Source organism: Anomaloglossus baeobatrachus, chromosome 6 (genome assembly GCF_048569485.1).
Source record: "Anomaloglossus baeobatrachus isolate aAnoBae1 chromosome 6, aAnoBae1.hap1, whole genome shotgun sequence".
In the NCBI taxonomy this organism is placed as follows: domain Eukaryota; kingdom Metazoa; phylum Chordata; class Amphibia; order Anura; family Aromobatidae; genus Anomaloglossus; species Anomaloglossus baeobatrachus.
In genome coordinates, this window is record NC_134358.1 from 54,262,045 (window position 1) to 54,280,818 (window position 18,774).

Consider the following 18,774-nt stretch of genomic DNA (forward strand, 5'->3'; position numbering starts at 1 on the left):
GCCTGTCTTTGCTTCAGCTTCTATGTTAGAATGGTCCCTGTTACTAGTAGTTCTGAGAACTAAACCAAAGAGTGAACACTCCACAATCTCATCATAGATTCTTTATAGATTTAATCGTTTTGGTCCATCTATCAACACAGTTATACAACATACACAGTTATACTTTCTTCAATTTTCTACTGACTAGAGTGACAGCGTCCTCGGCTCCTGCAGAAAAAGCCGATTTCTTCTTGAACAGAGTATACATAGTGCTCTAATTGGACTGGCCAGCTCCAATCTGAATCCTTTTCCCACCTCCCCTGCTGTATAATGAGGACACACTTACGACGTCCAATGTATGAATACTATATACCGTTCTTCATACGTCCCTGTCTCCGGCTTCTTACACAGCAGTGCATGAGTTAATACTCAGGGGAATACGCTGATTCAAACACTATCCTCCACCTGAACCCCTCCCCCTCCTTGCCATGTGAAGAGGACACAGTTCAAACACAGGGGGAAACGCTGGTTCGCTTATCTCTGTTCCCAAATTCCTAACAGACTGTCACGCCTGCAAGCAGCAGCCTCGGTCTTCTGATCCTTCTAGCAGCCTCGTAACAACCTCCAGCAGCACAAGCAGTCAGATCCTCATTTATGACCTACACCCAGAACCCAGGGGTCTGAGTCCTTCTCTATGTCATTAGAAACTAGAGGTGGGGAGACAAAAGGGCGCAATAGGGTCTTACCCGATATAACAAGTGGTGATAGGAAAGGAACAGTAACACTCACCTGATAGGGTTGTGCCAGTCACAACTCCTTCAAAAGCATGTGAGTGTCCGTGCGGTTCAAGCAGCGGCCCCATATGCACAATATAAAATGTAATAAAATACAGAGGAATAAACGGGTATATGCCGCGCTTAAAAACCACTGAGGTGGAAATAATATTACCCTGCAATCCTGAGGGGCGGTTGACGTCATAGCTGTCAACGTGGCAGGATGGATCCTTTATAAGATACCAGCTTTTGATTGTCTGTATGATTTCTTTTTTCCCTGAAGGAGACGGTCTTTTGTCTCTGAAACGCGTAGGAATGCTGTAAATAAAAGAGAAATCTCTATGTCATTGGCAGGTGATTTCCCCACCGTTAGGCCTCCGGTGTACTACTACCTCTCCAGACTAGAGACTGTCCAACTTTCTCCAAGGGTTTTTCGAGTCACAAGCAAAACAACACATGCAATGTATATGATGCTTACCGTGTTCCAAAAATGAGGGCGATGAAATCCTCGTTATTGAGCAACCCCTGGTTACTTCGAGAGCAGCCTCCTTTGTCCGAAAATGAATAGACTTGGCACACCCTTTCGATGCCTCACGTAACGGGCGCCATATATGCAAAAAAAATAATAAATTGTAACATGAGATTTCGGAAAAAAGGTACATAGTAAAAATATGGACACCCAGCAATATACGGTATATACTGACAGGATTGACAAGAAAAAAAAAATGGATGAAATAGGGGGAAGGACATAATTCTGTAGTTATCCCCAATGAAGTATCAGAGCACTGATAGAATGCGTAATACGTATATAAACAAGGCAGGGTCCACAGATAAATAATATAATCCCAAAACACACAATACCTGGCTGTAGAGCCCCATTATATATATATATATATATATATATATATAAAATATATCCCCCTCCTGGTATTTATGTCCCTCTCATGAGCCCATCCTGGTATATATGTCCCCATCGTGGTTTTTTTGTCCCCTTTCTAGCATAAATTTGCTCCTCCGGGTATATATGTCCCATTCTGGGCCCCTCCTGGTATGTATATACCTCTCCTGAGTGCATTCTGGTCTATATGTCCCAATCCTGGTTTCTGTCCCCTTCTTGGTATATATGTCCTCTTGGTATATATGTACCCTTCCTGGGCCCCTCCTGATATATTTGTCTGCTGCAAAAAGAAAAAAAAACAAAAAAAACATTTTACACACCCTCCCCGGCACTTACGTCGCTGGGTGCATTTCAGCTGGATGCACGCCTTCCAACACACTTCCAGCTGAAGCAAGGTAAGTCTTCAGCTCATGGAGGGCTTAGCTTTTCCCGCTGGCTGCCACGTACTTACCACCTCTGCGGCTCTGCGTTGCCTACAGCAGTGTGATGACCGCATCATGCTGCTGCATGCTGGGCCACGGGATGACCCACCGGCACCATGCTCTGCTCCACTCACTGACCTTGCCTCAACTACATGGCTAATTTGCATGTGATGCCCCTGATGCAATTTGCATGCAAATTAGCCAGTGTAGTGGCCGAAGCGACACAGGCCCTGGGCTTAATAAAGCTAAGAATTTACCCCGGGAGCCACTCTTCACTGCCTCTTGACTTACAGCACTGCAGCCTAGTGACAGAGAAAGAAGTAAAAGAATCATAATGAAGAATGTTACAAGGAATTCATCCCTTTGAAATCTGTGGATGATTAAAGAGGTTTTTCAGGGATAGAAAAAATAAATAACTCAAGAAAATGTTATTATAAATACTTTCCTAGATAGGTTTAATTAAACTGACCGATGCTTTGTTGCACTGACACAATTCTGCCCTACAATGTTAAGAGAGGTGCCTGTAAGCGTGTGCACTAGGATGCTCCATAGCAATGACCTGGAGATACTACCGTGTTTTTCCAAAAATAAGACACTGTCTTATATTTTTTTTGCCCCCCAAAAAAAGCACTAGGGCTTATTTTTGGAGGAGGTCTTATTCTTGGAGAAACACGGTTGGGGGTAAGGTTACCCCCCCAAAAAAGCAGACCCCCCCCCACTTCCCAAGAGACTCATACTCACCAGACCAGGACGTCTGCGTGTTTCCCAGGTCCTCCTATGATCTCCGGTCGGTGCTGCACGCCGTCCTACCCTGCTGCTAGTTGACACACAGCAGATCCCAGGCACACACAGCCATCACAGATACACACAGCCGATCACAGATACACACATCCGATCACAGGCGCACACACACAGCAGATCACACACAGCAGATCGCAGGCACACACAGCCATCACAGATACACACAGCCGATCGCAGGCACACACAGCCGATCACAGATACACACATCCGATCGCAGGCACACACAGCCGATCACAGACACACACATCCGATCACAGGCACACACAGCCGATCACAGGCACACACAGCCGATCACAGATACACACTTCCGATCACAGGCACACACAGCCGATCACAGATACACACAGCCGATCACAGATACACACAGCCGAACGCAGACACACAACCGATCGCAGAAAAACACAGCCGATCGCAGACACACACACAGCCGATTGCAGACACACACAGCAGATCACACACACACACACACACACACATCACATCACATCCAGCACTTACGGCAGCAGGGAATGAGAGCAAGTCACGTCTCCGGCCGCAGGTCCTGTTCATTGCGCTCCACTGCACTGCCTCTCAGGATTCTCCCGGCGAGAAGAGATCGGTGTCGCTGGATGAGGTGAGTGTGTATGCGATTCGATGAGTATGCGATCCGATGTTTGTGCGATCCGATGTGTGAGTGTGTGATTTGATGTTTGTGTGTGATCCGATGTTTGTGTGTGTGATCTGATTATGTGTGCAATCTGATTATGTGTGCGATCTGACTGTGTATGCGATCCGATGTTTGTGTGTGAGATCTGGTGTGTGTGAGATCTGATTGTGTGTGTGTGTGTGTGTATGAGAGCTGATGAGTGCGGGTGTGTGATCACTGCAGGTCCTGCCGCTCAGTGTCGGGTGAGTGTAATTGCCGGGTGCCGCTGTGTATAATGAAGTGCAGTATCTGTAACTTTTTTAGCTGCACGGACACTTCATTATTGATCTGCAATTAGGGCTTATTTTCGGGGGAGGGCTTATATTTAAGCCTTTCTCCGAAAATGCTGAAAATCCCTGCTAGGGCTTATTTTTGGGGGAGGTCTTATTTTTGGAAAAACACGGTAATACTCTGTACAATCATTCAGAAAGACATAGTAGAAAGCAGTGTGAACAACGTTTTCTTACCTCAGCCCTTCTGCTATCTTCAGTATTAGATCAGATATATAAGGAGGACAACATTGTGAACAGCCTATTCTTACCTCAGGATTACTGAAATCCTGTCCTCATCATGGGCCCCTTCCAGTAATAATATCCTCTGTCCTGGCCCTTTCCTGTAACCATGTCACCCATCATGAGCCCCATCCTGGTATATTGTTCTCTATCCTGGCCCTTTCCTGTAATCATGTGTGTCTTCTTGTACTAATATCCTCCTTACTGGTCACCATCCCATAAGAAATGGCAAACATCCTGGACCCCTTACTATTGTAATGTCCCCGATCCTGGGCCCCTTGCTGTAATACAATTCTCTATCCAGTCCCCTTCTTATAATAATATCCCCCATTTAGGCCCACATTCTATGAGCAATGTCCCCCATCGTAGGCCCTGTCTTATAATAATATCCCTGTCCTTGGCCACATCCTGTCAGAAATGTCCCCCATCCTGACTAGCATCCTGCAAGAAATATTCCCCATCCTGGACCCCTTCCTATAATAATGTTCCCATCCTAGCACGCATTTTGTAAGAAATTTCCGCTTTCCTGGGCCCTGTCATGTTATCATGTCCCAATTCTGGGGGCCACAGCCAGTAAGAAATGTCCCCCATCCTGGGCCCCTTCATACCATAATTTTAACCATTCTGCTCTTCTTTTCCAATACAGTTGGAAAAAATAAGCATTTTTTCTTAACTTTCCTAACTCCCATGATATGTGGCATCCTCTACTGGCAACGCATGATGTCTCTGCAGTGCGCAGCCTGTGACAGGCTTGTCAATGTCAACTGCCAGTCTCTAATTGGCTGGCAGCTTGTATTGCAATTCAGGGACCCAGCGGGTTTCTGTGCTGCAATACACTTCAGCTGAATGGGCTTCCTCAGACTCACATTCAGCTGTATTAGGTGCAGCTGTCATCGAGCCACCTTCCCACATGGGATTGTTATACCCCTGCATCCCTTCTCTTCAGTATTAGGTCAGATATATAGGGTGGACAGCAGAGTAAGCAGCCTATACTTACCTCAGCACCCTATGTTATCTCCAGTTATCTCCAGTATTAGATCAGAATGACAAGGTAGACAGCAGTGTAGACATGCTCATTTTATCTCATGACACCTGCTATCTTCAGTATTAGATAACAAAGACAGGGCGGCCATCAATGTGAGCAACCTTTTCTTACCTCAGCACTCCAGGTATCTCCAATATTAGATAAGATAGACAGAGTGGACAGTACCTCTTATTTTCCAGTATTAGATCACATAGACTGAATGGACAGCAGTTTGAGCAGTCTCTTCTTGCCTCAGCACTCCTGGTAAATCCAGTATTATTTCGGAAAGACAGGGTGGACAGCAGTGTGAGTAGCCAAGGCCCTCTACCTGTGACCGCAAGTAACCTGAGTGATGTCACGGCTGATCGCATGGCTCACTCAGTCTCTGCCTGTAACTCACAGCGAGCGGTCATTGTTCTATGGCCGCTAGGTGTGAATTCAGATGTAGCAGAGCTGGATCGTCGTGGGACCTCGTGTGGATTACGTGGGACCTGGAGGGGTGTTTTGGGGGTTAATAAAGTGGTGAGAGATGGTGTTATTTTGTCTTTTATTTCAAATAAATGATTTTTTTAGTGTTTGTGTTTATTTCTTTTCACATACAGATTACTAATGTGGGGATCTCATAGACACCTCCCATTACTAATGTAGAGCTTAGTGGCAGCTGTGGGCTGCCATTAACCACTTATTACCCCGATTGCCACCGCACCAGGGCAATCGGGATGAGCCTGGTAAAGAGCTGGGCTTGTCACATCTAATGGATGTGGCAATTCCAAGCGGCTGCCTGCTGATATTTTTAAGCTAAAGGTGCCATTAAGCATGGGTCTCCCCAGCCTGAGAATACCAGCCCTCAGCTGTTAGGTTTTATCATGGCTGGGTATCAAGATTGGGGGGACCACATGCTAGTTTTTAAAAATGATTTATTTAAATAATTAAAAATAAAAGCTACATGCGGTTCCTCTAATTTTGATACACAGCCAAGATAAGTGCACAGCTGGGGGCTCCAGACTGCGACCATATGCTTTATCTGTGCTGGGTATCATAATATGGGGGGCCCTATGCCAAATATCTTATTTACTTTTATACCACAATAGGTGCACACAGCATCTGTGATTGGAAGCAGACAGGTGATATGCTGACACTCAGGGTGGGGTAGCATCTGACTGCAACTAGTCACGGATGGGAAAAGCAGTGCATATGCAATGAAGGTAATGAGTGGCCCCGGAAGCAAATGAGTAGCCGCTGGAGCAGATCTTGCTATTGCTTCTATCATCATTTTTAATCAGCAGATTCATGTCCCCATAGACTTATATGGGGGACCGGCATATGGCCAGAAAACCTGGATCAATCCCAAGCCAGAACCGTTTTGTTTGTTTTTTTAACCCGGTTAGACCTGCCTGTCCCAGTTATCTGCAAGACCTCCCATCACTATTGGTGATCAATCCTCAGAAAGTGGGTGGACAAACAAAAACAAAAATTGTGACAAAGTACAAGCAAAGATTACTATAGGAATGAGTTGCCATCAGTCAGGATTTGGCCCAGAAGCTGATATTCAGATGACTCGAAAAACAAGTGACATCTCTGTAAATAATCAGTTTTTTCATATACTTAATGTGTCAATACAAATTTAAAAACCTATGGTATGCTGATAATTGTACTTCAATAACCGTAGAAACATCTAAAAAAAAAACCATCTAAAAACATTGAAGCAGAAAAATTTGTAAAAACAAAAATTGGTGTAAGTCTCAAAACTTTTGGCCACGAAAGTAGATAAATCCTGCCTTCATAATTATAGTTCTTTTGCTTCCGAACCAAACAGATATAGAGAAGTGAGAAATAGCAAATTTATTTATTTCCTAATTTTTATAATTCACATTTAGATTTTCACTTAGAATGTTTCAAATCTTCTTTGATTTTCGTGCTAAAACCTTTTACTTTGTAAATTGAAGTTTAATAAAGTGTTGGATTTGCCTGAATAAATCAAGCCACTATTTTTTTTTTACAATGCAAGAAGAACATTTTGAGCCGCATGAATAATGCAGGATGATGGTATTAAAGTTTGAGTTGAAACTTCATCTTCTGTCATGAGCACGTCTAGGCAAGGTAACTATGAATTTTGCATAGGATACTATGAGATGTTGAATAAGTGCCTGGATCATATAAATTTTAATACATCAGGGCGTGCCAGAAGGAGCAAATACGAAGAGGCAGTATGCCTGTAGAATATAACATCATGCGTATTAAGGGATTTTTTTTTCTGTATAAATAAAGTAATGTTGGTAAAGAAAATAAGGAGTTCATCATAATATTACTGAAAATGCTGAAGGACGTATGCACATTTATCACATCATGTATTCTCTGTTATTTTGTTGCTTTAAAAAAGAAAAGAATAATACAACTGGAAGAAAATCTAATAAAACAAAATCATTTCGTCTGAAAAAGAAAAAAAGACCATTCCTTGTAAAAAAATAAAATATATACAAACTCTAAAAATAATATATCCCTTTTGTTTTCTATGAACAAAGACAACAACAATACTTAGAAAATATAATTAAAAATGCTTAAGAAATTTGTTAACTGTCTTTGCAAACCAATAAAATTGAATAAAACAATATACAATGTGTATATGACGCACCCACGGGGTCGAGGGTTACTCGTCACCGGGCCACGGTGCTTCTCCTGGGACGCCGCGGTGGCCTTGCCAGATTGCGTGACCCCGGGTGTCAATAAAAGGCTGGGGATGGGGAGAAAGGGGAGATGGAGGGGGTAGTTGTCTCGTGACGGCACCTGTGGTATTCGGCTATGAGGGAAGCTACCGCTGCGGGATGTCGCTCTCTTCTGTGGCAGATGGTAACGTAGCTCGGATGTTTTAGCTCTCCACAGGTAGAGCTAGGCCCCAGGGAGGATGATGGGGGTGGTAGTGGCCAACGGCGCCGGAGCGTGGGACGTCGGCATCGGCAATGACAGGGACGACACGGGCTGCGGTTCAAAGTTCTCTTTACTCACTGCAACTGTCGTCACCCTTGGAGTGCCGATTTCCACTATGATGGGCTCCAGCCAATCCCGGATAGTTCAGAGGTCACCACCAGTGTTCCCACTGTGTGTCCTTCCAGGTTGGGGGTCCCTCCACTCCAATGTATGGTTTATGGAAAGGGCTACGGGTGCTTCCTGCACTCCCTGCAGACCCTGGAATCCCCTGCAGCTGTGCAGAGCCCAGGCTGAGCTTCCTGTTCCAAGCTTTGGGCCCCGTGGTGCTCCCAGAAGTATAAAAGGTAGTTGCTTTGGACCGAGGTCCCGACTTGTCTCCCTACCCCGAGCTGTAGTACCACAGCAACTATAGAGAGTGCTTCACAGAACTTCTATAGCTATGATCGGCCAGACTGGAAGAGGGTGAGAGACAGAGGCGACTGGTGGAGATGGTGAGACAGAGGAGACATGGCAGCTGGGGGAAAGCTTAACCGCTTCCACAGTGCTAGCGCAGTCGGGGTGCAGAACCCTCAGTTGAGGACACCTTCACGAACTCTAACAAATCTGCAGGGGTTGGGGATTTCATGTCCCATCGCCCACCACCCACTTTCCTGGAGCACAGTGACATATAGGATCCGGGGTCGAGTTTACTGCCAGGCCCCACGGCGAGGACCCGCATCACCTGCATACGGGATGGGACACTTAACACGGACAGCAGAGTCCCCAAGTTGCTTCTGGCCATGGAGAGCAGCAAGTCAGCGTAAGTAGGAAAGTCTTACACATTTCCACAGACACCGGTGATTTCCTCTGATTCACCGGCTGGAGTCCATCCATGGTAGCGGAAAGTGGCAACTCCGGGGACCTTTAAGAATTGTGAGTAAAAAGAACTTTGAACTGCAGCCCTGGAGTTGTCCTTGTTATTGCCGGCGCCGACGTTCCACGCTACGGCACCATCAGCCGTCCCTATCATCCTCATCCTCCCTGGGGCTCGCTCCACCTGTGGGGAGCTGGACTATCTGAGCTGCGTTAGCATCAGCCCCGGAGGAGAGCAACATCTCGCAGCGGCGGCTATTTCCTGGCCACACACCACGGGTGGCGCTGCAAAGCATCCCTCATTCCCATCCGACACTGCTCCTGGAAGAGGAAAAGTTGCAGGATGGGTTCGCGGCGGAGGAGGCCGGGCCCCCCATCACCACTGCAACCGGTGACATGCTTCCCTTCACCCTCCTTCCATCCCCCTTTACACCGGACACCCACTTGTTTGTCCTTTACATGTAGCCGACGGGGAAAGAGAGCCGGGTCAGGCCAGTCACAGCAACCCCACAAAACTACTGGCCCGGTGACGAGTAACCCCTGAGGCCCCGTGGGGTGCTACATACAGTGCCTTGTATTCGGCCCCCTTGAATTTTTCAACCTTTTCCCACATTTCAGGCTTCAAATATAAAGATAAAAATGTTATAGTTATGGTGAAGAATCAACACAAACAAATGGGACACAATTGTGAAGTTGAACGAAATTTATTGCTTGTTTTAAACTTTTTAAAAAAATAAATAACTGAACAGTTGGGCGTGCAATATTATTCATCCCCTTTATGTTAATACTTTGTAGTGCCCCCTTTTGATGCTATTACAGCTGCAGTCGCTTGGGGTATGTGTCTATCAGTTTTGCACATCGAGAGACTGAAATTCTTGCCCATTCTTCCTTTGTAAACAGCTGGAGCTGAGTGAGGTTGGATGGAGAGTGTTTGTGAACAACACTTTTCAGCTCTTGTCACAGATTCTCGATTGGATTGAGATCTGGACTGTGACTTGGCCATTCTAACACCTGGATACGTTTATTTGTGAACCATTCCATTGTAGATTTGCTTTATGTTTGGGATCATTGTCTTGTTGAAAGACAAATCTCCGTCCCAGTCTCAGGTCTTTTGCAGACTCCAACAGGTTTTCTTCAAGAATGGTCCTGTATTTGGCTCCATCCATCTTCCCATCAATTTTAACCATCTTCCCTGTCCCTGCTGAAGAAAAGCAGGCCCAAACCATGATGCTGCCACCACCATGTTTGACAGTAGGGATGGTGTGTTCAGGGTGATGAGCTGTGTTGCTTTTACGCCAAACATATCTTTTGGAATAGTGCCCAAAGTTCGATTTTGGTTTTATCTGACCAGAGCACCTTCTTCCACATGTTTGGTGTCTCCCAGGTGGCTTGTGGCAAACTTTAAACAACACTTTTTTTGGATATCTTTGAGAAATGGCTTTCTCCTTGCCACTCTTCCATAAAGGCCAGATTTGTGCAGTGTACGACTGATTGTTGTCCTATGGCCAGACTCTCCCACCTCAGCTGTAGAGCTCTGCAGTTCATCCAGAGTGATCATGGGCCTCTAGGCTGCATCTCTGATCAGTCTTCTCCTTGTTTGAGATGAACGTTTTGAGGGACGGCCGGGTCTTCATAGATTTGCAGTGGTATGATACTCCTTCCATTTCAATATGATCGCTTGCACAGTGCTTGGGATGTTTAAAGTTTTGGAAATCTTTTTGCACCAAATCCGTCTTTAAACTTCTCCACAACAGTATCACGGACCTGCCTGTTGTGTTCCTTGGTCTTCATGATGCTGTCTGTGCTTTAAATATAACACTGAGACTATCACAGAGCAGTGCATTTATATGGAGACTTGATTACACACAGGTGTATTATATTTATCATCATCATCAGTCATTTAGGACAACATTGGATCATTCAGAGATCCTCAATGAACTTCTGGAGTGAGTTTGCTGCACTAAAAGTAAAGGGGATGAATAATATTGGACGATCCACTTTACAGATATTTATTTTTTAAAAAAGATTAAAATAAGCAATAAATTTCGTTCAACTTCATAATTGTGTCCCACTTGTTGATGATTCTTCACCTTCACATTAACATTTTTATCTTTGTTTGAAGCCTGAAATGTGGGAAAAGGTTGAAAAATTCAAAGGGGCCGAATACTTTCGCAAGGCACTGTATATAAATCATATATAACAAACACAGACACATATATACATACATACTGTAGGTGCAAACACTTGTGACTATAACTGTGTATATATATATATATATATAGAGAGAGAGAGAGAGAGAGAGAGAGAGAGAGAGAGAGAGAGAGAGTACAGAACAAAAGTTTGGACACACCTTCTCATTCAAAGAGTTTTTTCATGACTGAAAATTGTAGATTCACATTGAAGGCATCAAAACTATGAATTAACACATTTGGAATGAAATACTTAACAAAAAAAGTGTGAAACAACTGATAATATATCTTATATTCTAGGTTCCTCAAAGTAGCCACCTTTTGCTTTGATTACTGCTTTGCACACTCTTGGCATTCTCTTGATGAGCTTCAAGAGGTAGTCACCGGAAATGGTCTTCCAACAGTCTTGAAGGAATTCCCAGAGAGGCTTAGCACTTGTTGGCCCTTTTGCCTTCACTCTGCGGTCCAGCTCACCCCAAACCATCTCGATTGAGTTCAGGTCTGGTGACTGTGGATGCCAGGTCATCTGGCGTAACACCCCATCACTCTCCTTCATAGTCAAATAGCCCTTACACAGCTTGTAGGTGTGTTTGGGGTCATTGTCCTGTTGAAAAAAAAAAATAATGGTCCAACTAAACCGGATGGAATAGCATGCCGCTGCAAGATGCTGTGGTAGCCATGCTGGTTTAGTATGCCTTCAATTTTGAATAAATCCCCAACAGTGTCACCAGCAAAGCACCCCCACACCATCACACCTCCTCCTCCATGCTTCACGGTGGGAACCAGGCATGTAGAGTCCATCCATTCACCTTTTCTGCGTCACACAAAGACACGGTGGTTGGATCCAAAGATCTCAAATTTGGACTCATCAGACCAAAGCACAGATTTCCACTGGTCTAATGTCCATTCCTTGTGTTCTTTAGCCCAAACAAGTCTCTTCTGCTTGTTGCCTATCCTTAGCAGCGGTTTCCTAGCAGCTATTTTACCATGAAGGCCTGCTGCACAAAGTCTCCTTTTAACAGTTGTTCTAGAGATGTGTCTGCTGCTAGAACCCTGTGTGGCATTGACCTGGTCTCTAATCTGAGATGCTGTAAACCTGCGACTTCTGAGACTGGTGACTCGGATAAACTTATCCTCCGCAGCAGAAGTGACTCTTGGTCTTCCTTTCCTGGGGCGGTCCTCATGTGAGCCAGTTTCTTTGTAGCATTTGATGGTTTTTGCCACTGCACTTGGGGACAATTTCAAAGTTTTCCCAATTTTTTGGACTGACTGACCTTCATTTCTTAAAGTAATGATGGCCACTCGTTTTTCTTTACTTAGCTTTTTTTTACTCCATCCCCATAAGGTTCACGCTACCGTCAGGTGGACAGAAGTGGACAAACCACCGGACGGGGATGCCCAGTTGCTCTACGCCATGGGGACCCATTTACCAGAGACAGGTGCAGGGGAAGAAGGTACCAGAGAACCAAACTGAAGGGGACCTGGAGGTGAAACCAGCTGGCCTCGGGCAACCAGTTAATACCACCCAGTTGCACTGAACTTGGTGTGGACTCCCTTCTTCTAACACCTGTCCCATCACCCATCCTCTGGGGCCCGGCCCTGCTTGCGGAGGGCCTACCATCCAGGCTGCAAATAACACCAGCCCCAGTAGTGACATTCTGCAGCGGCAGCTCCATACTTCTAGCCGCAACACCGCAAGTGGCGTTACATATGAACACTAATTTAATCCCTTTTAAATATATCCCCATTACAAAAATGGACCAGGGCACAGAACCGGGCAGCGGCCACCACCGTGACATCCCCCAAAAGAGACATTGCCTGGGACCGAGTACCCCATATCCCTGGGTGCTACAGGAGCACACGCTTCCTGTCCCTTTAAGTGGAAGCATGTGCACCTTGCAAAGGAGTCCCCAGCCTATCACTAGGAGGCACCAGGTATTTATGGCTGCCTTCCTTGATGGGAGGGACCAGAGCAAGTCATTAAGATTTGATCCTACTACCTGTTTGTTTAATTCAGTCTGTCTGGTCTGGTCTGCCAGTATCCAACAGCAGTCCTGCATGTGACCACCTCTGAGTGTGCTGTCCATCTCCATGTTGTTCTGTTTCTGTTTTCCACTAAAGGGCAATTGAAGGTGTGTAATTAGGCCATGCTGTGAGAAATCTGGCCTTTGTATCCAATCAGTGGAACAGACAGGACCAGAGCGCTCCAGAGTTGATGGATTTAAACGTGCACACGCTGAGATGAAACAACAGTGGTTTATTTTCTCCATAAGCTAAACACATGCAGAAGTGCAGTGCTCCGAGTACCTGGACTGTGGTTGCCTTGTGATGCTTGTCTCTGAAACTGCTACGGTAAAGGAGGAGTGGAGGAGGTCAGGCCTGTGTGACAGGCCTGTAGCAATCTGACAGGTGTGAGGGTCGTAGCCCGCACACCTTAGCTAGGAAGGCAGACTGTGGCCTAGCCAGCAGGAACCGGGAAGACGGCTCGGTGGAACCGTGGTGGACCAGGACAGGGTAGTGGCCCACCGGTAACGATCCGGGGAACCGACTCGGAAACTGGAGCACACAGGGGGGGTACTCAGACCCTGAAACGAGGTCCAGAATCCACTGGACTGATTTAATTTACTGATTGCGGTCTGGACTATAGGTCCTTTCCCACCCAAGTCCCAACTGAAGACAACAGCCCACCGAGGGGGATAGAAAGCCACCGCACAGGCAGAGAGATCCCACGGGCCAGCGTCTGCGGGCAAACGGGCTCCTCCGACATACACATAGCCGGGAAGCGGACTCCCGTCGTTGAAGCGCAGGCAGTCTACACATACACTACATGGTGCAGGATAAAGGCAAAGACCACCGAACCGGGTGGGGGACCAGACGCAGCCGACTGCGGGCACCGACCACCATCAACTTTGTTTACCAGAGACTTGTGTGTGTCAATAACAGTGAGTACAACAGTGTCATCCGGCCGCGCACCACCCAGCTCTTCCCAACGGGTCCCGGGGCCATCATCCCTGCCCACGGAGGGGTTAACATCTTGCTGCATAACCATCTCCCCCAGGTGCCCCGTAACTGCAGCGGTGGTGTCTACACCTTCACCACATCCCGTGGGTGGCGTCACGAACTCAAACACGGCTCTGGCCGTACACCTACCTACCACTCCCCCCTACGTAGCGCCAGCATCCTTTCAGGGTGAAGTGACCCCGGGTCCGGAGGCGCTCGAGCCACCCACCAACGAGCCCAGATCCGAGCGGCTTGGCTGCAGCCGAGCGCGGGGCGGTACATTTGCAAAACTACCGCCATTTTGCTGTGAAAAGTAACTGCACCACAGCAGAGCAAAAGGCGTGAAAAGAAACCCTGCCCACGACTCCTGTAAACGCAGGCGGAAGGGGGCAATAACCTGACTCGGAAGTTCCCGAGGTGCTCCAGTCCCACGAGAGTGCTAAAGAAAAAAGCCAAGGGGGACTGGAAAAATGCAGTCGCCTGATAGCGGGAGTGCAATGGAACCTGCTCTGGGAGCGTCCAGGATGTAAGAGCGGAAGCTCGTGTAGGGACGCCAGAACTCTGCAACATAGTTTCTGGACACTAGGAAAAACAGGATGGCTGCTCCAGAGGATCGGGAGTCCAGCCGTCCTGTACCGGAAACCACTGCTTGGCTGGAAGGGGAATTAGCCCTGTTCTGCATCCGGGTGCGGGTACGGTCCCTTCAACAGGTCGTGGACTGGAAAGAAGAGGTGCGGAGAACGGTGGCAGCAGTGTGGGCCCACTAGAACTGGGCCGTGCATGCAGAGCAGCGCCAGGAGGTAGGAACGCAGACCCTCTTAACCTTACTGACCCGTCTGGAGGTGGAACCCATCTCCAACCTGGCTGTGGAGCACTAGCCAGCCCGGCCTCCCAAGGCCATACCATCGCCAGCCACACCGCTTCCATCCCCAGCTGTTGACCGGACCCCTGGGATGTGTTGTGTTTGTTCCTATGCCAGGAAGCCAAGTGAACCAGATGGCCCCTTTTCAACCCCCTGGTAGCCATGACCTGCTATGCTACCAGTTTGTCACTGTTGACTGTTCCAATTAATGTTGTATGCTGAAACGTTTAAAAATGTAAATGTGATTTAAAACTGCCTTTTTGAATTTTTGAATATTTTTGAAACATGGACACTAGAAGAAAAAATTGAACTGTTCCTGAAAGAAAGTTATTAGTTTTTATGTTTCTGATAAAAATGGACCCAGGCTGCAGGACTGGCAGCAGCCAACACAAACTTGTGTGATTGTAAATAGTTGCACCAGTAGTGCACCACCAGAGTACACCCAACCAGTGGACTAATTGACACCTCCACCAGGATAGGCCGGATGCAGGAAAGGTCTGCGGCAGAGGCGGACAAGAACTGGTCACCAGTGCAATCAGTGACCTGCCTCCTGACAGGGTTCTGGGACGAGGATCTTGGGGTGATGGGTGCGGGGAGGGGTACTCCAGTTGTTGAAACATTAAAGATTGAACCTCCCCTGCGTGGGAAGACCTGTTGATGTTTACTTGTTAAAAATAAAAAGTGTAACCAGTTTCACTTGCAGCCCGAGGACGTACTGGAATTAACCAAGGGGGAATTTAGTGCCCCTGAAGCCCTCAGGGTGCTACAAGGTTCTGCATCCTCACAAGGATGCGGGGCCTACCCCCTTAGGGACCCGGAGATCCAGTGCCGGTAACACCAAAAACTCAGGTAATCACAGTTTTCCCCAACAATCCCCCATACAATGGTGATAAGCTATGGTCAGTCCAATGTATGGCCGCCTAAAAGTGGAGCCAGTCCACTGGTTGACCAGGTGGGAGGGGCTGACTGTGGACAGTAGTTGGTGCAGTGTGGAGTGTGAAGGCGGACGTGAAATGATGGTCTGACGCGGGTTAACGGTGACCTGGTACCCAGGAGAGTGTTTGCTAGTGGAGTATGGTGGAGTGCTCCCGGAACTACGCACCAACGGGGTACAGGACCCTAAGACAGGAAAGAGCTCTAAGCCGACCTGTTAACACCTGCACAGCAAGGAGACCATCAAGGACCTTGCTGACCCTATGAATCCGAAGACTCAGTAGCAAAGGGAGAGCTGAGGACAGGACCAGAGACTCCATCCCCATAGGGTTCACGCTACCGTCAGGTGGACAGAAGTTGACAAACCACCGGATGGGGACCCCCAGTTGCAGTTGCTCTACACCACGGGAACCCATTTACCAGAGACAGTTGCAGGTGAGAAGGTACCAGAGAACCAAACTGACACTGGGACGAAGAGGACCTGGAGGTGAAACCAGCTGACCTCGGGCAACCAGATATTACCAACCAGCAGTGAGTAAAAACCAGTTGCCCTGAACTTTGGTGTGGACTCCCTTCTTCTAACACCTGTCACTTCACCCATCTTCTGGGGCCCGGCCCTGCTTGCGGAGGGCCTACCATTCAAGCTGCAAATAACACCAGCCCCAACCAGTAGTGACATTCTGCAGCAGCGGCTCCATACTTCTAGCCGCAACACCGCAAGTGGCATCACATACAGTGCCTACAAGTAGTATTCAACCCCCTGCAGATTTAGCAGGTTTGATAAAATGCAAATAAGTTAGAGCCTGCAAACTTCAAACAAGAGCAGGATTTATTAACAGATGCATAAATCTTACAAACCAACAAGTTATGTTGCTCAGTTAAATTTTAATAAATTTTCAACATAAAAATGTGGGTCAATTATTATTCAACCCCTAGGTTTAATATTTTGTGGAATAACCCTTGTTTGCAATTACAGCTAATAATCGTCTTTTATAAGACCTGACCAGGCCGGCACAGGTCTCTGGAGTTATCTTGGCCCACTCCTCCATGCAGATCTTCTCCAAGTTATCTAGTTATCTTCTTTGGGTGTCTCATGTGGACTTTAATCTTGAGCTCCTTCCACAAGTTTTCAATTGGGTTAAGGTCAGGGGACTGACTAGGCCACTGCAACACCTTGATTTTTTCCCTCTTGAACCAGGCCTTGGTTTTCTTGGCTGTGTTCTTTGGGTCGTTGTCTTGTTGGAAGATGAAATGACGACCCATCTTAAGATCCTTGATGGAGGAGCGGAAGTTCTTGGCCAAAATCTCCAGGTAGGCCGTGCTATCCATCTTCCCATGGATGCGGACCAGATGGCCAGGCCCCTTGGCTAAGAAACAGCCCCACAGCATGATGCTGCCATCACCATGCTTGACTGTAGGGATGGTATTCTTGGGGTTGTATGCAGTGCCATCCAGTCTCCAAACGTCACGTGTGTGGTTGGCACCAAAGATCTCGATCTTGGTCTCATCAGACCAGAGAACCTTGAACCAGTCTGTCTCAGAGTCCTCCAAGTGATCATGAGCAAACTGTAGACGAGCCTTGACATGACGCTTTGAAAGTAAAGGTACCTTACGGGCTCATCTGGAACGGAGACCATTGCGGTGGAGTATGTTACTTATGGTATTGACTGAAACCAATGTCCCCACTGCCATGAGATCTTCCCGGAGCTCCTTCCTTGTTGTCCTTGGGTTAGCCTTGACTCTTCGGACAAGCCTGGCCTCGGCATGGGTGGAAACGTTCAAAGGCTGTCCAGGCCGTGGAAGGCTAACAGTAGTTCCATAAGCCTTCCACTTCCGGATGAAGCTCCCAACAGTGGAGACAGGTAGGCCCAACTCCTTGGAAAGGGTTTTGTACCCCTTGCCAGCCTTGTGACCCTCCACGATCTTGTCTCTGATGGCCTTGGAATGCTCCTTTGTCTTTCCCATGTTGACCAAGTATGAGTGCTGTTCACAAGTTTGGGGAGGGTCTTAATTAGTCAGAAAAGGCTGGAAAAAGAGATAATTAATCCAAACATGTGAAGCTCATTGTTCTTTGTGCCTGAAATACTTCTTAATACTTTAGGGGAACCAAACAGAATTCTTGTGGTTTGAGGGGTTGAATAATAAATGACCCTCTGAATAAACTTTTCACAATTTAAAAAAAAAAAAAAAGAAATAACATTCTTTTTTGCTGCAGTGCATTTCACACTTCCAGGCTGATCTACAGTCCAAATGTCACAATGCCAAGTTAATTCCGAATGTGTAAACCTGCTAAATCTGCAGGGGGTTGAATAGTACTTGTAGGCACTGTATGAACACTAATTTAATCCCTTTTAAATACATCCCATTACAAAAAGAGACCGGGGCACAGAACCGGGCAGCGGCCACCACTGTGACATCCCCCAAGAGAGACATTGCTCGGGACCTAGAGGAGCAGATGCTTCCTGTCCCTTTAAGAGGAAGCATGCACACCTTGCAAAGGAGTCTCCAGCCTATCACTAGGAGGCACCAGGTATTTATGGCTGCCCTCCTTGATGGGAGGGACCAGAGCAAGTCATTAAAGGGGTGGTGCACCCATATTTTTTATTGTCTAGTTCGATATTATTTTGAGAAACAATGTTTCTCTCAAATACCTTGTGTTGGCAATTGTGCCTGTGAGAGGCGCTATTGCAGACCGCTGTTCCCCGTCCAGTGACATACCCGTCAAATGCTGCCACATCACATCCGTGCAGCCGGCTACATTCTGAGCCCATCTGCTCCCTGCTCCTCCTCCCTCCCAGCACAGCGCGTCTCTTGCTTGCAGCGTTCTGCGAGGAGGGAGGAGGAGACATGCCGTGCTAGGAGGGAGGAGGGAGTGTCGCGGGCGGAGGAGGGGACGCCGCGCTCTCCCACCGCTGCTCG